The sequence below is a fragment of the Polypterus senegalus genome, unplaced genomic scaffold (genome assembly GCF_016835505.1).
Source record: "Polypterus senegalus isolate Bchr_013 unplaced genomic scaffold, ASM1683550v1 scaffold_5384, whole genome shotgun sequence".
Classification (NCBI taxonomy): domain Eukaryota; kingdom Metazoa; phylum Chordata; class Cladistia; order Polypteriformes; family Polypteridae; genus Polypterus; species Polypterus senegalus.
Genome location: NW_024381534.1, coordinates 1 through 8020, shown reverse-complemented (window position 1 = coordinate 8020; position 8020 = coordinate 1). Strand labels below are relative to the sequence as shown.

Sequence of the window (8020 nt, the reverse complement as noted above, 5' to 3'; positions counted from 1 at the left end):
TGACATATATTTACAAGAGGATATTAGCTTAGGAATGATTCACAAGTAAAAAATGTGCATGTGTCATTTTTGCCCAGATCTCCTGTGATGTATTTATGTTTAGCTCATCAATCATAATCATTTTAATTTAACCAATTCTACATTTTGTGTATGTGTCTTGGCAGTCAGCTCTACATTTCCAAAAAGGTCCAAAGTAAATGCTTAGATAGCTATCCCACCACTTTAGATTTTTTGTGAATAATATATCCTAAACACTGAATAATTGGATTTTCATCTTACTTGGTGAAAATTAGTTATGGTTGTATGCAATTAAAATATACATTTACAGAGCTTGAAAGCACTTTTTTCCCCCAAATAAATACATTACTGTGAATAAAGAAAAAAACTTACCTGACTTGCTGTATAGAAGCTGGACATTCTGAAGTTCTAAGTCAAACTTTTCGTAAGCTCTGTCTAGGATTTCTTCAATTGGGATAAGGCAGGTGACAGAGGCTGTCGAGTACCTTGATTTAAGCTGTTGAACTGAAATATGACACACCCAGTTAAAAAAAAAGCAAATAAATTGACAGAAGATCTTTGTTTATATGATTTTCACTTGTAAGAAATTCATACCTGCAAACAGCCAAAATCTATGATCATCAAGTTTGATTCCTTAGCATAAAATCCAGTTTGAGGCACAATCAAATATGACGGACTTAAACTTATCTTAAGGTCAAGAACTTTGTGGGTGTCGATAATGTAAGTTAAACCTGAAAATAAAAATAGTCAGAATTGTGCTGTAGAACAGACAAATTCTCAAATCAGAAATACCTTAATAAAGATAAAAAAATTCTTAAACATGTTAACACAAATATTTTTTTTTTTTAATTTCATTTCTTTCTCTATTCACAGCCACATAATACAACTATTTTACTGCTAAGTAGAAAATATGTCTAAACCACAGTCAGAATTCTTCCAATGTAAAGCAGCCTTTTAAACCTTTGGATTTTTTCAGAGCCAGAAGTAAAACAATTTCATATTAAAATAAATATATTTAAAATATAACTACCCTTGTACCTGGCACTAAATCATTATGTATGTAGATAACATTACATAAGGGAAACGCGGAAAATGTGAAACAATGCAAACTATTACCTGATGCAGTCCTCTCCTTGATTTTTCCAGCTTCATCAATGTGGCTGAAGCTATTGTCTCAAGATCTATTTTTTCTCAGTTTGATAAAATTCAGTCAATCCAATTACTGTTTTCTTAATAGAAACAAAAGTTCAGAACATAATTACTTTTAAGTTAAAGGTTACTTCATTTTTCTGAAAAACATTATACAAATATACTGTTTTATGTTCTTACTTAACAAGAAATGTACTTGGCTGAAAACACTGATAATTACCAATAATATTTTAAGTAAATATAATGTAATATAGACATTTAGGATATAATATTGTTATGATTAGCTGCTAAGACATTAAAATTATAACTAGAGAATGCATCCTGCTGAAATTATTTTTCTTTTTCTATTTAATATGAAACTGTGGGATTGATGGACACTGATGAATAATTTGGTTGAGTCCGAGTTGTATTTTAGGTACACACTCAGCTTTTGGTAAAGCCAACAAAGTTTTGTTAGAAAATCCTGCAGATCAGCAAATTTTACAATGTTGTATTTTAGTGTCCCAGGGCAAATGAAAGTAATTAAGACTGATAGCAATGAATCTCCACAGTCTATAATAGTCGCTTCGCTTGCTGGATAGCTTACTACTGTACTCAGATTGGCCAGATACTTTGTGAAGAAAAGTGCAGTAGCAAATAGCTAAATCCTCTGATTCTTCTTGGCCAATCAAACTGCATATCTAAACAGGCTAGAACCAAAAATCTCTAAATGGACGTGCTTATTCAAGTTAGAAAATGCATATATGAACCTTTAATGTACCTTCCATAAAGCACTACACACTGGAGAATCTCCTAAAGAGTGGAAGTTAGCAAACTGTTTCATTATGGAAAAAGGTGATTGGGCTGATCCTGTTAACTATGTGCTAGGCTAGAACATACCCCAGGTAAATTAATGGAGGCAACTATTAAACACAAAGTTTAATCAAGTGTTACTATATTAGTTAACAGTTAAAATAGGTTTGGACAGGTGACACATTTTATCAGAGGTAACACATTTTATCTTGAATTTCGTAATGATAGTTACTGTACTACATAAAGGTTGGTCATCAAACTCAGACAACTGGAAAGAAAATGCTTGGGATAACCACAAGTATAAAATTGTCTCGAACAACAAATGCAAAGGCTTAGGGTGCAAGGAATTAGATAACTATCAAAGCAAGGTCCTCCTGAAATCAATGCTTGAGATGCTACTTTAATTTCTATAAATTATCTTGCCAACAATACCTAAACAAGCGGGTTACGTTTTAGGATGCCAGTAATTTTGGTGAAACAGCAGAAGTGAACAATATTATTGCAAATAGACATGGATAAAATTCAAGTTTATACACAAATACACAGAAGGCAAGTTTAACGTTAATAAACATAACCTGTTATGCATAGCAAGTAAAAATATAAGGTATAATTACGTTATGAAAGTGTATCCTATAAAAAGTACACAAGAGTCAGTGTAAAGAGGCGAATGGTCTGGATTATTCAACAGTATCATATCCAGACAGAGGTGCAGCTTCAGCAACAGACTGTTGTCACTGTCCTGTTCCACTAACAGACTGAGGAGATCGTTCCTCCCCCACACTATGCGACTCTTCAATTCCACCCAGTAGTAAACGTTAACATTATACAAAGTTATTGACTGTTTAACCCGCATTTTTATCACTCTTTATTTTTTTTTAATCAGTATGCTGCTGCTGGAGTATGTGTATTTCCCCTTGGGATTAATAAAGTATCTATCTATCTATCAATTACACAGAAGAAAATGCCAAGTTCAAATCAAAGACTGTACCATGACTATATGAAATCTCATCTGAAAAAATGAACAGAACAGCAGAGAATGAGCTATGAGGAAACATCAAAGGAGTTGAATATTTTGAACTGGTAAACAAACATATGACATCCTTTAAAATTATTAAGGAAAAAAGTACTATAGACACCTGCAGTTACTTTAAAAAGAGTTCTTCAAAATAAACATGGAAGCACAAATGGATGCTAGTTACTTTACTACACACAGAGAAACATAGGCCAATGGAACAAGTTACTAAATAGTGTAGTGAGCTCTAGTACTTTGGAAATGCTCAAATTTCAATTTGATGATAGTCTGGCAAAGGTTATGTGAAAATGAGCTTCTTTCATTATTATATTTATCTTGATTTTCAATACACCTTTGATATGTACAAAATGACAGAATAACCTTCAAACTAAAATTGTGCAGATGGGCTCTACATGATCTTAACACTAGAATTACCAGAGCCTACGAAAAAACTCGTAATTCCGTCCCACCTTAAATCGCTTCTTAAATCCCTTCACACCTCTCTGCCAGCGTCCTTTGTCCTCTAAATATGCTGATAAAGAGAAGCTAGGAGCAGCCGGCTATTCCATCCCCCCACCAATTTAGAACGTGCACGAACTTCTCTCAGCTCATGCCTTGATTGAGTATCTGGGAGTGAAGTGGAGTTTAAGAGTGGAAATAATAGATCATTATTTGGAACACACGCATTTCATGTCTGTTCCGTTTCTACAATAATCTGTGTAAACACATTGTTAAAACAGAAACGTTTTTTATATTCTACTAGTAGATGACAAAATGTAGGTATAAACTATATAATGTATGAAGCCTGAAGTCCAAATATCAAAGAAACATTTTCACAAAAGATACAAATATAACACAAAAATTGCGCTTTTATTCAAAAATATAACTGCAGAAACAAAAATCCGCCTTAACATGAGACACTGACACCCTTTTATTGTAACTGCCTCTGTGGTGCAATAGAATCAGTTCCCGCCTGGGAATCAAAAGGTCGCGAGTTCGATCCTGCACCAGTCCGTTTTGAGAAGTAAACTGCTCTTAGTCTTACTATTTTTGAGTAAAAGCATACATTTGATTTCAGTCTGTAACAGCCGGTGCAATTTATGATCCTTGTAAAAGGTTAGCTTTTTTTTAATTCACTTTTCATTCTCTCAGTCGCGTTCAGAATCAATCCATACAACCCCATCTGACACGGCTGTTTTCACATAAAGACTCGCTATAGCTCTGCAGTGTACCACAATGCATACTAACGCCCCAGCCCCCAAAAGGGGTTCTGACACACAGACGCTGGTGAAGCTGCCTTCTTCATATCTCACCGTCACTTGATTTTGTTCCTGCCAGTCCCCGCATGTTGCTGTATGCTGTTTCTTTTGTACTCCAGGGCATGTAGAGGAGCGAATGGTAAAGAGCAGTAACTTTGGCGCTATATGCAATCATCAGACACTCCCCATGTGCCCGTTGTTTTGTTATACTTTTACACCAACATATGTTCCTGTGTTTGAGCATGCTCAAACGGGCGTGCTCAAAAAATACACGTGTAATGCCACGAAAAGTGCACGCAGACACTACATTTCGCAAACGAAACAAGTGCACTTTTATTCAAGACTACCTGTATAACCGAAGAAAAAATAAAGCAAGTTACAGTAGGCGACTGATACGACAGCTTGCATTGTGCAATGCTAAGAAGTGCTGATTTCCATTCCGTGCTATATAAAATCATCACATTCAAATATTAACAGTTCCCACACACCCAAGGACCGCCTTCCTACGCTTAATGGCGTACATGTGTACTTGTTGCAGTGCACACACCTCTGTGCTATGGTTCCTATTACACTGAATGAGCACCTGACACTGTACTTTCTTCCCTGGGGGAAGGTCCCACATCAGAGAATTTCCAGTTCCTGCATAAATTCACACCCGATCTGACGCTGTTTGTTTTCAAATAATATTGCATTAGTGCGATGATATTTTCACATATATTGTCTCTTTCTTTCAGGTGTGTAATAGAAACCACAGCAGAGAGAGAAGTGTGTACATTGCTTCTTACAGGAAAAGGCGATGGAAAAAGTGCACTTGAATAAAAGTGCACTTTTGTTATACTTTTACACCAACATATGTTCCTGTGTTTGAGCCGACACGGCAGATGGGGAGGTCTGATGATTGCATATAGCCCAAAGTTACTGCTCTTTACCATTCTCTCTGCATGTCTTGGAGTACAAAAGAAACAGCATACAGCAACATGCGGGGACTGGCAGGAACACTCAATAAAACAAAAAAAAGAAAAGCAAGTGACGGTGAGATAAGAAGAAGGCAGTTTCACCAGCGTCTGTGTGTCAGAACCCTTTTTTTTTTTCGGGGGGCGTTAGTATGCATCGTGGTACACTGCAGAGCGATAGCGCGTCTTTATGTGAAAACAGCCACGTCAGATGGGGTTGTATGGATTGATTCTGAACGCGACTGAGAGAATGAAAAGTGAATAAAAAAAAAAAAAGAAAAGAAAAAAAGCTAACCTTTTACAAGGATCATAAATTGCACCGGCTGTTACAGACTGAAATCAAATGTATGCTTTTACTCAAAAATAGTAAGACTAAGAGCAGTTTACTTCTCAAATCCGACTGGTGCAGGATCGAACTCGCGACCTTTTGATTCCCAGACGGGAACTGATTCTATTGCACCACGGAGGCAGTTACAATAAAAGGGCGTCAATGTCTCATATTAAGGCAGCTTTTTGTTTCTGCAGTTATATTTTTGAATAAAAGCGCAATTGTTGTGTTATATTTGTATCTTTTGTGAAAATGTTTCTTTGATATTTGGACTTCAGGCTTCATACATTATATAGTTTATACCTACATTTTGTCATCTACTAGTAGAATATAAAAAACGTTTCTGTTTTAACAATGTGTTTACACAGATTATTGTAGAAACGGAACAGACATGAAATGCGTGTGTTCCAAATAATGATCTATTATTTCCACTCTTAAACTCCACTTCACTCCCAGATACTCAATCTAGGCATGAGCTAAGAGAAGTTCGCGTAGCACGCTTCTAAATTGGTGGGGGGATGGAATAGCCGGCTGCTCCTAGCTTCTCTTTATCAGCCCATTTAGAGAACAAAGGACGCTGGTGGAGAGGTGTGAAGGGATTTAAGAAGCGATTTAGTTGGGGACGGAATTACGAGTTTTTTCGTAGGCTCTGGTAATTCTAGTGTTAAATACAGGGAAGCAAAGGGTTATGGCACAGAAATTTTTTTTCCAAGTTAGGTAACATTAAAACTTGTGTTAGTCAATAATGAATCCTGGGTCTACCGATCTTTTTAATTTATATACAGTAAATTATCTAAATAAGAATGGACATGCTGGTTAAATCTGCAGATGACAATAAACTAGGGGCTGGTAGGTATGTGTAAATCAGCCAAACCGTCCCATGAGATCATGGACAGAATTTAAAGATATCTGGATGATGAAGTTTGATGGATGGATGGATGGATTACATAGCATGTTTTGTTGAGTCAAGGGTGATTATGCTGTCTCCTTTTGAGGCCTGACCTGAAACACTATGTGGAGTTTGAGTCTATAGATAAGAAAAAGGCATCACCACCAAAAAATAGCCACTACACTAATTTTAAGACTGTGTGGTATGAGCTTTTAAGAAAAATTAAATGAATTAAGCATATCAGTATAACCAAGTGAAGGTTGATAGCTCACATATTTATATGAAAGGGAAGTAGTAAAGTACATGCCAAATGTTACTTTAAAACAAATTCTCCAACAAGAACATACTAATAGAAGATTTTTTTCTATTAGAAATTTTTCCTTTTTACAAAAAAGAACATACATAAAATAAGTTTTGAAATAGTTTAGTAGATACTTTATGTTCCTTTAAATTTTCAGCTGACAGAATTTGTAAAGTTTTCTTGAATGGAAATTGCTGTTTTGGGCTGACTCTTATTCTCATAAAACCATTTACACTCTCATATGTTTAAGTATGAATAGAATGACATAAAGAAGATAAATCAATTTACTCGATAAAAACACAGTTGAGAATTTAACAGAATACATAGTATTCTAACCTTAATACTATAATCCGGCCAACAATATCAGTCCTGGAGGGCCACAGTGGCTGCAGGTTTTAAATGCAACCCAATTGATTAATTAGAAACCAATCCAAGGTCCAAGGTACAGTCTCAGACCTTGAGCAATAAATGCTTTGTCAGCAATAACCGACATTCTCATTTGTTGGAAGAAAAACCTGCAGCCCTCCAGGATCAACATTGCCTACCCCTACTATAAGCTATACATCTATTTTTGTAATTTTACTTACAGAAACATGGACTGTTTAAAAACAAAACAACAATACAAATGACAACTGACTTACTGCATCATAGATGATTTCAACAGGCTGTGACCTGACGAGCAATAACTGGTCAGCAGTGCTGTTTTCTGGGTTGGTTTCAAACGCAACACTAAGCAAAGATGATGTAGTATCTCCAACAGAGGAGATGATTGATGGAATGACACCCTGCTGTTTGAGCCCTGTTACATGCCATTGGCCTAATTTCACCTCCACTCTGATAAACAATGAAATGAAAAAAAAAATTAGGCAACATATTTATAAATGAAACCCAACACACACAAACACATGCACACACACATCCAACCAAAAATGCAGAGGGCTCTAGTTTCCTGAAACTGAAACAAATGCTCTGTTATGTCTGCATTAAGGTCTGCACATTTTTCCCATGCCTGTGTGAGTTTTACTCCAGGTACTCTGGTTTTCTCTCATATACGTAAAGAAGTAAAGGATAGATTGATTGGTGATTCCAAAGTGATCCTTTGTGAATGTGTCTGTGTGAGACTGAGCCCTATGATGAACTGGCACTCTGTCCAGAGCTGTTTCCTACTTTTGGTTCTGTGACAATAAATAGAATTAACACTAGAAATCCTACGAAAAAACTTGTAATCCCGGGCCACCTTAAATTCATTCACACCTCTTCATTAGGGTCTTTTGTTTTGTTAATGTGTCAATCAGCACAATAAGGCTGCTGTCCCATCA

At 36.0% G+C, this 8020-nt stretch overlaps 1 long non-coding RNA gene across 1 annotated transcript; it reads right to left on the bottom strand.

Moving 5' to 3' along the window:
- Positions 1-470: 470 nt before the first annotated feature.
- Positions 471-7529, bottom strand: LOC120520645. The gene is made up of 4 exons (XR_005631894.1): positions 7343-7529; positions 1135-1247; positions 613-749; positions 471-522 (listed from the first exon to the last, which is right to left on the bottom strand). It is a non-coding gene; the product is annotated as an uncharacterized LOC120520645 (long non-coding RNA).
- Positions 7530-8020: the final 491 nt, after the last annotated feature.